Here is a 16,427-nt window from a genome sequence, read left to right as displayed (position 1 = left end):
GTGACCAGCGCTCTCACCACGGTTTGGGTGAAAGTCACTAACTCACTGACACACGCTTGCAAACTCATAAAAATGGGGAGCTTCTGCTAAAAATAGGAATTCTTGAAGCAACAATGATTGATGTGGACGTCTGTGCTCACTGTTCAGGAGAGCAAGCCACTTCTCTCCCATCTCCAAGCAGCCCAAGGCCAAATAAACAGCCCAGTCTTTGACACACGTCTCCAGGTGGCAAGACCTTCCAGAAACTGCTTCCTGGCCGGGACGGAGTAGGTACATAGTGCTATGTGGGTAAGATTCAAAATCTGTAAATCAACAGCCATATATTAAAAACATTTAAGGAAAGAAGCAGTGATGAGCCAGTCGATAAATGTGAGCACAGAGGCACCAGCAGGCAGAAGGGACAGAGCATCTCCGTCTCCACCTCAGCCAGGAAGGGCACAGGCTGAGATGCCAACTCAAAGGAAGGGAGAGTTACCTGGTCCAAAGCCCCGAAGGGGAGACTCCAGCGAGAGAGACAGACAGAGGAGGGAGGAGGACATGCTCAGCCAGGAGAAGAGTTTGTGCAAAGGCAGCGACACCACAAAACTCATGACCCTGGAGAATTGAACACAGTTGCTGAGGCGCTTGACACGTGGGAGGGCGGCAGGTGAAGAAAGATGGCGACAGAGAGTCTCAGAGGGCCACAAAAAGAGGGCACACCAACTGCTATGCTATTACTGGTGTTATGTATTACTACCTTGTAATTATTTTTATTTACATTTAAAAAAATTTTTGGCCACAGCCACAGCATATGGAAGTTCCCCGGGCCAGGAATCAAATCTGAGCTGCAGCTGTGACGTACACCGCAGCTGCAGCAATGCCAGATTCCTAACCCACTGTGCTGGGCTGTGGATAGAACCCATGCTGCCACAGTGACAACGCTGGATCCTTAACCTGCTGCACCAGAGCAAGAGGTCCAAATTGATTATTTATTTTAAAATGTTTATTTCCGCCTTTTAATTTGAAGATCAGAGATCAATTCTTAAAAAGAGAAAAGGAAGACGAATGGATGGAAAAGGGAGTAAAAGGAGGAGAAAGACAGAGAATGAGCATAACAGGTCTTCTAATAACCCTCCAGATGATGAATACGCACTCACGGGGCCTTACGGAAGGACTAATGTGGGGCACAGCACCATCACTGATAAAAACTACGCCAAGGGGTGGAAGACAAACAGGTGTTTCTGATCTCAAGGCTCTCTCTCTCTGGGAATGCAGAAGACCAGACACAATCAGGTCTCATGGCCGTGCCTGGAAGATCATGTGACAGGGGAAAAACATCACGGAGAAACATTTCTGGGGAAGCACAGCAATGTGCTGAGGCAGACGATGACAGAAAAGCAGGACACGTGGAATTGGATGGAGGGTGAGGAGGAAGGGCCAGGGTTTGCAGACAAGGAGGGTCCCGTGAACAAAAGCTCTGAAGACAAACTGTCCACAAGATGCACAGCATCCATAGCACACATGATGGGATGCTGGGTCCATCTGTTTGAAGAGCGTGGAGAAGATGTACTGAAGGGACATCCTTAGATGCCATGACCTTATAGAGATGTGACAGTAAGAACTACAGTCAAACAGGGCTGGGGATCAAAGTGGCAGGACCCTGGAATACCTGGGAATATTCTGGGCAAGTATTTATTACCACATTACCCATCAAGGTCTCCTTGTTGGGGTGAACCTGGAGATACAATGATGAATGAAACCCTCTCCTGTCTTCAAGGAACCCAGAGTGTAGCAGAGTCACACCCGAAAGCAACCCCAAGTCGATGCAGAAGTGACAGAAGAGGACTCAGAATGGAGCCTGGCAGGTGTCAGAGGAAGCCTTGCATGGCACAGGGGATATTTGCAGAGGCCGCCTGGGGTGAGGTGAACAAAGAAGGCAGTGGAGGGAGAACTGGAGTCAGGGCAAGGGAACGACGTGTGCAAATGAGGCCTGCAGGAGAGCACACAGGCAAGGAAGACGAGGGAGCAGCTCGGCACACAGACACAGGGCCGCTGCTGCAAACAGAGTCAGGGGCCAAGACCCCATCAGACTGGGGAGAGAGCCAATGATGAAAGCAGAGTTCTCAGCCCAGAGGCATCATATTGACCAAAAGCAGGGGCTTTGGAGTCATATAACTCTCTGATTCAGGCTGGTTCCCCTCTCAGCGGCAGAACCTTGGGGGAGCTACTGAACGTCAGGAAACTTCAGGCTCCTGATCTCAAAAGGGATGAAATAACGACCCACCTCTTGCCCAGGTTGTAGGGTAGAAAAAATGATACAGCAATGGCTATGTGTTTAGTGGAATATCTGGCTCCTTGGGGGCACTGTGTAAACTGTTCCTAACATTATTTAAATGTCACACGTTTGGGCCACAAGCAGGGAATAGGGGTTCCTGGGGATTCAGGAGCAGAAATTCACGGAAGAGGCGCCTGGCAAGGTCTAGCGTCTGGGAGATGATGACTCAGGCCAGGACACAGCAAGGGGCTGATCGTGTGGCTGAAAACCAACCCAAGGGAAAGGCCAGGGGTGTGGCCTGGAAGGGACAGGCGGGAAGCAGGTTTCTGGATCTAGGACACCCAGGCAGATTCACAAAATAACCCCCACAAGAGCTTAGAGCCAGAATGTCTCCGAGGAGACGGTGCACCCCTCGGCAACCCCCGATCTTTTTGCTGTCTCCATAGAGTGGGGCCCACACAGCCTTGGGGCCTTTTCAGATGGGCGTCTTTCACTTAGAGCTTAGAGCCAGAATGTCTCCGAGGAGACGGTGCAGGAAACCAACACAAAGAACGCAGGGTGTTTTTACTTTTATAACCACCAGAGCATCAAACTGCCTTTAATGCTGAGAAATTAAGGTTCCAACCTCTTGAAATCACTGGATGGTCTGCATCACAATATGACCACTCTATACCGGTTTTGTTTCTGTTTTTGTTCAGACAATTTTTTTTTTGTCTTGTTGCCCTTTCTAGGGCTGCTCCCGAGGCATATGGAGGTTCCCAGGCTAGGGGTCGAATGGGAGCTGTAGCCACTAGCCTACACCAGAGCCACAGCAACACGGGATCCAAGCCGCGTCTGCAACCTATACCACAGCTCACGATTACGCCGGATCCTTAACCCACTGAGCAAGGCCAGGGATCGAACCCACAACCTCATGGTTCCTAGTTGGATTCGTTAGCCACTGCGCCACGACAGAAACTCCTGTTCAGACGACTTCTGAGAGCAGTTCGAGGTTCACGGTAAAACGGAGAGCCAGGTACAGAGATGTCACATGAACACCCAGCTCCTGCACGTGCAGAGGCTCCTCCACTGTCAACCGGAGGGGAGACGTTTTTCAACCAACGAGCCCACACAGACAGGACATCAGGCTACGTCCATACACGCTGGGGTTCGTCCTTGCTGCTGGACACGCTGTGGCTCTGGAGTTTTTACCCAACATTACAGTATCACTCAGAGCCTTTCCACCGCCCTGCTTTCCCTCTGTTCTCTGCTTCTTCATCCCTCGCCCTTCGCCTCCCCAGCCTCACCCCTCGGCAACCCCCGATCTTTTTGCTGTCTCCACAGAGGGGGGCCCGCACAGCCTTGGGGCCTTTTCAGATGGGCGTCTTTCACTCAGAAATAAGCATTCCCGGTTCCTCTGTGTTTTCTCGTGATCCGCTAACGCATGTCTTTTCACACTGGACACTGGTCTGTGGTCTGGATACACCACGGCGTGTCCCTGTTCACCTACTGAAGGGCATCTTGGTAGCATCCAAGCTGTGGGAACTGTGCATACAGGTGCTATAAAGATCCACGTGCAGGTGTCTGTGTGGGTGTGAGTTTTCAGCTCCTTCGGACAGACACCGAGGAGCGCGCCTGCTGGGTTGTACGATGAGAGCACTAGTTTCCGAGGAAGCTTTCAAACTGTCTTCCCAAGGGACCGGACCATGCTGCATTCCTACCAGCAGTGAAGGACAGCTCCTGTCACTCCTCACCAACATCTGGTGTTGTCAGTGTTACGGACCTCGCCCTGCTGACAGTTGTGTAGTCGTACCTCGTTGCTGCGGGGTTTTTCTGTTTGTTTGTTTTGGCTTTTGAATGGCCATTCCTGCAGCATATGGAAGCTCCTGGTCCAGGGACTGAATCCGAGCCACAGGTGCAACCTATGCTGAGGCTACAGCAATGCCGGATCCTTTTACCTCTGCATAGGCTAGGAATCAAACCCGTGCCCCAACAGCAACCCAAGCCGCTGCAGTCGGATTCTGTACCCACTGCACCACAGTGGGAGCTCATTAGTGTTTATTTGCATATCCCTGATGACACATGCATGTTTGCCATCTGTTTTCTATGAGATTTCACTGACAGACATTGCTTGCAACATAACAGAAATACCTGGAGAGATATGAGAGAGAAGCTGTGTTTACAGGCACAAGATTTTGGTCCCCTTACCACTTGGAGCAGGTGGACCTTCTGCCCAGAGCAGGGCAGGAATAAAGTCAGACCCCAGGCCAGAGAGGGGCTGCCACAACCCTCATGGAGCGTGAGCAGCGCCCTGATCTTAAGAGGCTATGATGGTTTCTTGACAGTTGGGACAAGGACAAATAGCCCTAGGGAGTCACCAAATACTGCAACAATTTGTATTAAGCTCTATCTGTAATCTTGAACTTTGCAGAACACACAGGTCTGTGAAACCCAAAAGAATATTCAAAATTACTGTGAGAAACCAGGTTTCTAGAGATAGGAAGCCACATCTCTCCTCGAATCTTATTAAAGGGCTGAAGATGCACATTCCCAGGTCTTGCAATTCAAGACACGGCCCTGTGGGGCTCCTGGACACGGCCCTGTGGGGCTCCTGGACACACGAGCCTTTCTGTGTCCCCCATTTCTTATTCTTAGGACATGGGCCTCGTTCAGCCTCCTTGACTTTCTCTGCGTTTTGCAGGTTCAGACAGGTGCTGATCAGGGAAGGGAAGGGAGGCAGAGACCAGGGAGGAGCCGTCTAGGACAGCTGAGAGTCCTTCCTTGTCCTTCTCCATGGCTTTACTGCGCCCTAAACACATCACCTGTGAGCTAAGGATGAGGCTCCCTGAGCCTAATGGCCTGTGGGTTGAAGATGAAGAGCACATGATGTTTTTCGGGAGCTTCCCTGGTTTGTTCTCATCTCTGATCCATATGCCCTTTTCTCCAGGGCTGTTGTTCTCGGCAGTAACCCAGCAGACCCCCACCAGGATCACACTGAGATCTCCTGACACCCGCTTCAACGACTAAGATTCCCCTCAAAGAAAGAAGGAGGTATATCTGCCCCAATCCTAATCCTTATCTGAAACCCCGTATTTCTCCTTTTTACCATAAAACCCCTCACAATTCTTTCTAATGGGGGGCTTAGTCCTTAGGGCATTAGCCCGCTGTGACCCTCCTTTGCCGAGCAAATCAATACAGCTATTTTTTTCTCCTTTACCCAAAACTCTGTCTCTGCGATTCAATTCGGCACCGGCAGACAGAGGCCGAATTTCAGCAACAAAATCACTATAGTCTCCTATCAAGCCATTTAGAAAACTGATTCTAATGAGTCACTGTAGAAAGGTATTTACTATCAATACTGCAGGCAGCTCTAAAAGTAATGCTTCTTGAAATTATTTTAATATACTGATTTCCTAGTAAGACAACATTGTCAATCAAGGATACGTCAATAAAATAAATTGTAAATAAGTAAATAAAATTAACACGACATGGCAAATGAACTATACTTCAATAAAATAAATTAAAAATAATAATATACTGATTTCCTCATCATTTTGAAATCTGGAATTGATCATATCATGGCTATTAGGGTGTGCATTTTGTTGAAAAAAAAAAAAGTTTTATTCCTGGGAAGTATAACTCAATTGCTTGTGCAAAAGTCAAAAGCTAACTTTCTTCTTTTTCCTTTTAGGGTCTCACCTTAAAAATCATCTCAGAAGTGTCTATTTGGATAATTAGAACTAGACAATGTCAGAGTTACCTATTCCTAAAATACATCTTTTTTGGGGGGGGATTAAGAAATACAAAGAAGAACCAAAATATAAAAATAATTGAACAAACAATATTCAGATGAAATGTATTAGACGATTAATTATTCTTCCACTGTAGCTTATGCATAATATATTATGCTGTCCAAAGTTATTACATTTTCAAGACTCTCCCATTTTTCAATATTCAGAAAAATATAGCCGCCATAATGCAAGTCATATGAAAAAAAAAGTCACTGCTACTGGTATAAACTGTAAAGTGGACTATTTGGAAGATTTCCCTTCCCCCCCCCCATCTTTTTAGGGCTGTACCAGCAGCATATGGAGGTTCCCCCGCTAGGAGTCGAATGCTACACCACAGCTCATGGCAACACCGGATCCTTAACCCACTGAGTGAGGCCAGGGATCAAGCCCGTGTCCTCATGGATACGCGTCGACTTTGTTACTGCAAGATTTCCTTTAAAGGGGACAGTGGAGGAGTTCCTGTCGTGGCGCAGTGGTTAACGAATCCGACTAGGAACCATGAGGTGGCGGGTTCGGTCCCTGGCCTTGCTCAGTGGGTTAACGATCCGGCGTTGCCGTGAGCTGTGGTGTAGGTCGCAGACGTGGCTCGGATCCCTGCGTTGCTGTGGCTCTGGCATAGGCTGGCAGCTACAGCTCCGATTCGACCCCTAGCCTGGGAACCTCCATATGCTGCAGGAGCGGCCCAAGAAGTGGCAAAAAGACCAATAAATAAATAAATAAATAAATAAATAAATAAATAAATAAAAATAATAATAAAGGGGACAGTGGAGAACAGCAGAGACCATCTCCCCTCCTTCAAGTAGAAGGCACAGAGATCTCTGAAGCAAGGCCAGGTTTAGCGGTCAACACCAAAACCGCCAAGGACTAATGGCAGGGAAATTTTTCTCTAAGATCAGTGCTGGTTTGGTGACAGCAACATAGTTCCAAATTCCTATTCATTTACTGAAAACACTGATGGCTTGGGGGTCAGAGAACTTGGCTGTGTGATGGGATTTCCAGGAGCCTCAAGCTGCAAGTTGGTTCTTGCATCATATGCTGGTTTGAGATCCGAAAAGAAGAGTTGCATTCATCTTGTAAACAGGTAGAAGCACAGAGCAAAATACCTCAGCGATGCATCGATGATAACAAGATTAAAGGGACTGATTTATTCATGTAGAAAAATCCCCAAAGTGGTCTGTAAACATTACGAATTGTAAAGGCGTGGGAGCTGGCATGGTGATAAACCTTCCCTAGTCCCACGATAACTGCGTGCGTTTGTCAATCTGTGTATTAAGCCGGTACGTGGATGACAGTGCTTTTGATTAGTAAGCATAGTGGGTGTCTTGGGGCCATCTGGAGTTTTATGGATCGACACAACTCAACACAGCCAGGTGGTTTATGCTCCTCTGAATGCACACAGAGAAATCAGTAGCTGCTTCATATTACAAAAGTCAGCTTCCTGTTCAAGAGTCCAACTCCAGATGCTGCTCTTTTTCTTCAGCATGTAGACAATGCATTGGCTCAGAAACGGAGAGTTTCATGTCAGAAATACGTGGGGAGCGGTTCCCTGGTGGGTCAGAGGGTTATGGATCCAGTGTTGTCACTGCAGTGGCTTCAGTTGCAGGTGTGGCACAGGTTCAATCCCTGGCCGAGGAACCTCTGCAAGCGGGAGGTGCAGCCATAAAAAAAAGAGCCAAAGAGGAGTTCCCGTCGTGGCGCAGTGGTTAACGAATCCGACTAGGAACCATGAGGTTGCGGGTTCGGTCCCTGCCCTTGCTCAGTGGGTTAACGATCCGGCGTTGCCGTGAGCTGTGGTGAAGGTTGCAGATGCGGCTCGGATCCCGCGTTGCCGTGGCTCTGGCGTAGGCCGGTGGCTACAGCTACGACTCAACCCCTAGCCTGGGAACCTCCATATGCCGCGGGAGCAGCCCAAGAAATAGCAACAACAACAACAACAATAATAATAACAACAACAAAAAGACAAAAAAAAAAGAGCCAAAGAAAGAGCAAAAGAGGGAAGGAAGGAAGGAGGGAAGGAGGGAAGGAAGGAAGGAGGGAGGGAAGGAAGGAAGGAGGGAGGGAGGGAGGGAAGGAAGGAAGGAAGGAAGGAAGAAAGAAAGGTAGGTGTAGAAAGTATAATGGACTTAAAAAGGCTCAGAGCACTCTCATTTTGAGGGTGAAGCAGGTGACAGGGGACTTAGCAATTACTTTCATTTTTATGTACATGGTGATTTTCTCCCAGGTAACAAGTCAGAATTTTCCAGGACTTCTTAAAATCTTTGCATCAGGTCATCCTTGGGTGATCCCATCAACACACTATTCCCGAAAGTGTATCCATGAAGCCTGGGGCATTCCCATTTTGAAAGGCATTCCGCAGGGACCAGATTAACTCCAAGTGGACCCTGATCAGTGCCTCTGGTTGAGCATCTGCAGCAGAGGCATCAAAACATACTGATTCAGGGGTTCCCTGGTGGCCTAGAGGTTAAGGATCCAGCATTGTCACTGCTGTGGTGCAGGTTAGATCCTTGGCCTGGGAACTGCCACAGGCTGCAGGCACAGCACGCACGCACACACACACACACACACACACAAACCAACAAACAGAAAACCGCATATAGATTCATGTGAGCCAAACCAGCTGTTTGATAAGCTCTCCCTACCTCCCTCCTTCTACCAGGCTGCTAGAATCAGGAGTCGATTCGCTCCAAATACTGAAAAGAGTTTACACTCCTTATCCAGAGGAAATGCCTGGTTTCCACGATGCTTCACTTCGTGTCTGCATTTCAGCCTGAGCATCAGAGCTCGCTGACGGTGTCCTCGCCAAGCACACGATTCCTGCCTGGATACTCAAGCTTCTTTCCAATTCTGTGGCCAGTCAGTAATCCGCTCAAGGGTTTCTTCAGGGCTTTTACAGCCAGTATGTGTTCCTTTCTTTGCTAAGTGCTGGGGGTGCAAACAGAAGTATGACGTGGTTTCCGCTCTCCGGTCTGGACCCAGAGAAAGACTTGCAGACAATGAATTCCAGTGCGGTAGGCCCGGGGTCCTGATAAAGGAGTGTGCAGAGAGCACTAAGAACACAGAGATGGGACACCCCACTTGTCTTGGAAGAATCAGCAAAGAAACGTGAACGACGCTTTTGTTTGTCGACTTTCCTCAAACAATGTCTGGGGGAATCTGATGACCTTTCTTTTTCACATCAGGTAATGGCAAGAGTAAAATTTTCCTGGACTCTCAATCCTAATCATAGGAATTACACTTTCCTTTTCTTTCTTTTTTTTTTTTTTTCTTTTCACTGCACCGAGGCATGTAGAAGGTCCCAGGCCAGGGATGGAACCCAAGCCACAGCAGCGACAATGCCAGGTCGCCAACCACGAGGCCACCAGGAAACTCCCTACACTTTTTTTTTTTTTTTTTTTGAGTAACAGGAGCCCACGGTGTGCTGAGGAGCCATGTGGACCAGCCCAACACACTTCTACCATCAGTAGTGAGACTAACGCAATTCTGCAGTCAAAGAAAAGCATCAGCATATTTTGCAAAGGGTTTTCCTGAACCTTGCAAAAGAAGGTCAAATCCATCTCTTTCACCCACAACGTGCGGCAAATAAAACCGTGAGGCCTGCAGTCTCCCGGACAACACTGCGTCTTTGGGGTGTCACAAATCCCCTGGATCCCTCGAGGCGGTGAAGCCATTAGTGTGGGGGGACAGGAACACCCACTGTCCTTTATTCCCCTCCGATGTCCTTCAGTGGAAATGTTTCATCTTCCGAGATGGGCACTTCTGATTGAGTCAGCGGAACGGTACGCCCAGTGAGGAGGAGAAATGCAAATGACTGTCACAGAAAACATGGGTCACACCCACAGCATCCCATGGGTACCAAATACAGACTTCCTGTGTACCCCCAAAAGGCAGACGACTAGCTGAGAAGTGTCCTAATTCTTCAGGGGCGTGTTTATGCTGAGTTACGCCGACCTCAATGCCAAAATCAGATTTGACCCTGGCTGAGAAAGTCTCTCTCCACCAACGTCGGCAGCAGCAGCTGCCCGAGCAGTGACAGGTCAGATCTCTCGGTTGACGTCAAACGTTCGGTTGGGCAGAGGTCTCACAGACATTGCCATCAGCGATATCCTGTCCAGCAAGGGCCACACTGCCCTGCATGGTGTTCGGAGAATAAGTTCTGAGAGGGTTGATAAGCGGGTCATCTGTCTTCCGAATGTCATTTCCTCAATTACAATGGCTGGCATTCCAGAGAAGGTGCCTGCAGCAACTGAAACAGCGCTGAAAGGTGGTTTGCATACATGATTCAGGTGACATGGGAGATCTCAGGATCACAAAACTCAGGTGGGTTACGTGGCAACACAGTGGAGTTCTCTACTGAAGAGCTCTTGGAGTTCCCGTCGTGGCTCAGCCGTAATGAACCTGACTAGTATTCCTGAGGATGTGGGTTCGATCCCTGGCCTCGCTCAGTGGATTAAGGATCCATGTCGCCATGAGATGAGGTGTAGGTCACAGATGTGGCTCGGATCCCGTGTTGCTATGGCTGCGGTGTAGGCCAGTAGCAACAGCTGCGAATCGACCCCTAACCTGGGAATTTCCATATGCTGCCAGTGAAGCCCTAAAAAAGACAAAAAACACAAAGAGAAAGAAAAAGAAAAAAGGTCTTATGATCCTAGCAAAATGAAGAAATTCTCTCTTGAAGAAGGGGGCACATGTTCCACATGACTCCCAAGGGAATCCCTGAAAGCCCAAGGTGGACGCTCTATTCAGTTTCTTTTGGAAGGAAAAGAGCCTCCCAAAGCCTCAGTTCCTCATCCGCAGAGGAAGGGATAATTTATCATCCAGACCACGACACACGAGAGGGAAAGGGGGTGGGCTTAACAGCTGGGACCCTGGGCAGCAGAGGTTGGCTGTCACCATCCTGGGCAAACCAATGAGCATCCCAGTTATCAGAAAGAAGCCGGTTGGTTTATTTGGTCATGTGTGCCTCCTGACTACACATCAGAATCACCTTGGAGCATATACACATGCATGCTTGCGCACGCGCGCACACACACACACACACACACACACGCGCGCGCATGTGTATGTACACTTTACATGGACAAATGCACTTGTGTTTTCATGTACACACACTGAGATGTCTACGCCCTCCTCCAGACCTATGCAACAGGACCTCTGGAAATGGACTGACTCCTGGGCATCCACAATGTTGAAAAGCTCCCCCCAAAAGAAGTAAACAGGCACCTGCGCTGAGAACCACCGAACGGGATCACCTCCAAAGCCTTTCCAGCTCTCAAGTTTCTGGGATCATAGTAATTCCTGAGAATGAATCTCCCAGCCCTGCTGCGGTCAGACCTGCATAAAGGCATGGCAGTCTCCTTTCCAAAACGCAGACTATTTCATACCAGTACGATAATCACCAGCATTATCGGTGAAGAGTTTACGCTCTACAGAGCCCTTTCTCAACATCATCCTTTTTTTTCCTCACATTAATGCCATGACAAAGTCAGCTTGGTTCTTGTTATTCTTGACTTTCTACAGGTGAGCAAATGGAGGCCTAACAATCATTAAATACACAGGTACGAGGCACATTATGCAATAAGAACATGGAGTAATCAAACCCACATCTAGATTTGAAATGGTAGCGAACAGCAACAGGTGCTTGGGGAATCCTAGCACATGGGTTTGAAATTCCACTTCTTTCACGTATCAGTCTATTTAACCTCTGCATATAGTATCTCTGAAATGAAAACAATACCAATACTTGTTCTGTAGCGTTCTTGTAAGTAGTGCATAAGATTTTACATGGCAGACCTTATCACCGTGTCCATGAAGCATTAGCTATGATTATTATTCCTATTAATACTACTGCTACATCTCTTCCTCTCCCCGCTCCTGCTGTAATTACCACCACCCCTACTACTAGAACTGAAAACAAGAATCCCTGCTTTAGGCAGAGTTAAATGGCCCTTCAAACAGACAAGCTTTATCACAGCAAAACCCCTTGAGCTCCTTGCCGGCCTTCTTCTGCACACTCCCCTGAAAAACCAGAAGGAAAGGTGAATAATCTCCCCATAAGAGATGCTACGAACTCAGACGGTCCAGCCGTGTACCAGCGCCGAACTCTGGCCATCTGCGGTACCCATGGCAAACAGCCTCCAGATGGATGCTCAGTTGGATTTAGGAACCAAGTTGGAGATGGGCTGCAGAGTTGGAGATGGGCTACTCGCAGCCACCTCTGAGGAAGAGCCTGTGTATGAGCCACGAGGAGGACACCCAGCGGGCAGCCCCCTGGGATGGGCCCCCAGGTTGAAAGGGAGCCCCCCTCCCCTTGTCGGGAAGCTCCAGCCAGCAGTGGAGCATGGTCATCAGTAGGAGCGCCTGGCCATTTCTGCCCAGCACGTGGATCCGCTACGGCCATCTCTGCACTGGAGCTGGCCATGGACCAGCAAGGCGATCCGTGGCTCTCTCTACCCACCCCTCTTCTGCTCCCCCTTCACGGAATCAGATGACACTGTGGAATGAAGACTTCCTGGTGACAAACAACACAATGCACTCCCCCACGTGTCAAACAACCCTGACAAGGACAGTGGGGTTGCACCGTACTCGAATGAGAAACAGTGAAAACGATACAAAATGTTCTGTTCCAATATTTTATTATTCCACAATCTTCCAAGAGTTTATCTGCAAAGTTCTACGGAGTTGTAAAATATGTCTGATTTGTCTCTCTTTCTGATGAAGTGCCTACAACATGAGGCTTAGAAAAAAGTGATTATGGATCACCTTCTATTCCTGTCATCTTTGTTTTGCAAATTAAATTTGTTATGCCTCATTAGCTCAACAATATGAATATTTTAATAATGCTAGATTTATAAATTGCAAGAAAAATGAATTAGAATTTTAAAATGTATTTGGTTCCAAGGAACTGAATTTCTTCAGGATGTATTTTTCATCTAGAGAGAAGAGCTAGCCAAATTACTGCATTTCCACTTTAACCATTTAATTTCATCCTCATTTTAGTAATTCACATCTTCAACATATTGAAAACACTAAAAACAATCAAAAGCTAAATAGCAAACGATTTTAAAATACTAAAATACTTAAAAAGTTGGATCTACTAATCTAAATGTTAATAGATTAATATTAATTTCTTTCTTTTTTCTTTTCATAGTTACACCTGCAGCACATGGAAGTTCCTGAGCCAGGGGTCAAATGAGCGCTGCAACTATGACCTACACCACAGCTATGGCAAAACCAGATCCAAGCCACATCTGCAACCTATGCCACAGCTGTGGCAACACCAGATCCTTAACCCACTGAGTATGGCCAGGGATCAAATTCTCATTCTCACAGAGACAACGTCTAGTCCTTAACCCACTGAGCCACAACAGAAACTCCTAATATTAATATTATCACGGTTGGAGTTCCCCTCGTGGCTCAGTGGTTAACAAAACTGACTAGGATCCATAAGGATGTGGGTTCGATCCCTGGCCTCACTCAGTGGGTTAAGGATCTGGCATTGCGTGAGCTGTGGATCTGGCATTGCTGTGGCTGTGGTATAGGCCAGCAGCTATAGCTCTGATTCCACACCCTAGCCTGGAAACCTCCGTATGCTGCCCAAAAGCAAAAAAAAAAAAAAAATATATATATATATATATATATATATATATACACATATATATATATATATATATTATCATGGTTAAGGATGATAACAATAAAATAGTTATTATGTGATAAAAGGCATTCTATACTCAGCATGGATTAACTCATTCGGCTTCAGAAACATTTTAAATTTTAAGCATAATCACTATTCTTCTGTACACACTGACAAGTATTTTATAGATTATTTGATCTGGTAAATTACATGTTTTAATGTTAATACTGTGACAGTTTAGGATAGTAACAATGCAATAGTTAAAGAGTTCTTGTAATGTGACAAACAGAATTTTAGGCTCCTTACATGTATTAACTCAGCCTCATGCACATTCTATCATTTAGGTGTAATCATTGTCCACAATGTATAAATTAAGGAACAGAGAAGTAATGAAACCTTCCCAAGGACACATAGCTATAAGTGATCGACCCTGGATTTGAACCAGGCAGTCTGCATAAACCGGAAAAAACAAATGCTGACTTACCTGAAGTCATGTCACTTCGACTTCCAGTCCATGAGTGTGTGCATGCATGTACATATATCAATACACATGCACACAGGGCAACGTTACATCAAACTGATTTGACCGAAAGAAAGGCATCTAAATTTTAAAACGCAAATACACACAGTGCTTGGCAAAGTACTCACCCGGAATATGCGAGGGAGCCGTGCTTAGCGTATCTGGGCAGCCGGCTTCTTGGTCAGAGGAGCCTCACCTTGCTGAACACCTCCTGGAAGGGACAGAATGAATTAGCAAGCTCCACGGGAAAAGCCGGCTCAGCACGCACACCTATCTGCTTCTAGGCCAGAACTCAAATTTTCCAGTTGTGCATCAATCCCCGTCAGACCTCTTGTCGTCCATCGGCAGTGAACATTCATTGAGCACCTAGTGCATGCCATCCTTCTGTACCATCCCGCAGCCCTTCGAAGGTAGGTATGATTCGGACACACCGAGACTCACCTAGCAGCTACGCACAGAAAAAGAACCCAATTTACAAATAGTTACCAGGTGCTCCTCTGTGGGACAGTCAATCAAATACCCTAAACTCTGGAAGAGGATCCCCCAAAAAGGAGCTCCCGGCTTTTGGGGGACGGTGATACAATCCTGCTTAATGTACTTTTCTTCCCAGTGTTATTGAGATACAACTGACACATAGTGCGACGTTTAAGATGAAAAACATAATGATGTGAGGTATATATATCGTGAAATGATGACCACAATATGGTTAGCAACCATCCATCGTCTCATCTAGATGTATACAACGTTAAAGAAATAGAAAAAAGAATGTATTTCCTTGTGATGAGACTGCTTCAGATTTGCTTCCTTAACAACTCCCATGTGTAACACACAGCAGCGTTCGGTAGCTTTGTCATGTTGCATACTGCGTCTCTAGGACCTATTTATTGTGTAACTGGACGGGTGAACCTTTGCACGGCCTTCATCCATGCCCCCCCGGCCCCACCCCTACTCCCACATCACAAATCTCATCTCCTTTTCTGAGTTTGTTTTTGAAGTAAAACGACCTTCAGAACGAGTTACTTCCTGGTACCCAAGCCAAGGATTCACTACTTCTCTACATTTCAAATGCTCACCATGGAGTTCCCGTCGTGGCTCAGTGGTTCACGAATTTGACTAGAAACCATAAGGTTGCAGGTTTGATCCCTGGCCTTGCTCAGTGGGTTAAGGATCCCATGTTGCGGTGAGATGTGTAGGCTCAGATCCCACGTTGCTGTGGCCCTGGGATAGGCCGGGGGCTATAGCTCCGATTAGACCCCTAGCCTGGGAACCTCCATATGCCTCGGGAGCAGCCCAAAGAAATGGCAAAAAAAAAAAAAAAAACTCAAATGCTCACCATGATAAACCGAGATACCACTGACATTGTACAGAGCTATCACATCCTTATAATTACTATCTGATTCGTGCAATTTTAAATGCTTTACCCATCCTCGGATAGCCCACTGTGCAGGATTCAGCTCAGCAGTCATGCTGCTCTTACCCGGGACTGATTGGGTGGGGCAGGCTCTTGTATCACCAGTACCACCTTCATTGAAGGCTTACACGGCTATGTTTCTCCCTCATTAAACAGTGGCCTACCTTCTCATTCATTAGCATATCCAAGGGCCTGTGAAAACGCAACAGGCCGCATGGCGTATCCCCACTTTGATACTGCTGAGTAAAGACACTTACAGATTACAGAGACCGTTAATAAGCTCTTAACATGCCGGTGTTGAACTGGGAGTTCCCGTGGTGGCGCAGCGGAAACGAATCCAACTAGCAGCCATGAGGACGTGGGTCCAATCGCTGACCTCGCTCAGTGGGTTGGGATCCGGCGTTGTCAGTGCTGTGAGCTGTGGTGTAGGTCGCAGACACGTCTCGAGTCTCTGTGGCTGGGGTCTAGGCCGGCAACTACAGCTCCGATTCGACCCCTGGACTGGGAACTTCCAGGTGCCACGGGTGCGGCCCTGAAGAGCAAAAAAATAAAACCATGACCGTGTTGAATAAAACAGTTCCGTTAAAGTATGAGTTCTGATGAGTATGTTAAGAAAATCTGCCGTATTCCTTTACAGACGGCCTTGCTCTTCGTGGATTTAATATGTGCAGCACGGACACCCACAGCATGTCGTAATTTATCAATTTATTAAGACACAAATTCAGACGGCATGGTTGTTAAAGCTGGCGGGAAGCTGTCATCTAGGTGGTGAAAAAGCCTAGGAAATAATTACATATCAATATCTAATATAACTTCTGTTCTAATGATCTCATTTGCAA

At 47.2% G+C, this 16,427-nt stretch overlaps 1 long non-coding RNA gene across 5 annotated transcripts in view; it reads right to left on the bottom strand.

Annotated features, from left to right (window-relative positions):
- LOC125117916 (uncharacterized) overlaps positions 1 to 16,427 on the bottom strand; it is a 564,201-nt gene that overhangs the window by 535,218 nt on the left and 12,556 nt on the right. For all 5 annotated transcript variants that reach the window (XR_007132775.1, XR_007132779.1, XR_007132778.1 and 2 more), the window contains exon 2: positions 14,306 to 14,388. This is a non-coding gene — a long non-coding RNA (uncharacterized LOC125117916). The remainder of the gene's footprint in view (positions 1 to 14,305; positions 14,389 to 16,427) is intronic.

This window comes from Phacochoerus africanus, chromosome X (genome assembly GCF_016906955.1).
Source record: "Phacochoerus africanus isolate WHEZ1 chromosome X, ROS_Pafr_v1, whole genome shotgun sequence".
Taxonomy (NCBI): Eukaryota; Metazoa; Chordata; class Mammalia; order Artiodactyla; family Suidae; genus Phacochoerus; species Phacochoerus africanus.
This window is presented reverse-complemented; position numbering and strand designations above follow the sequence as displayed.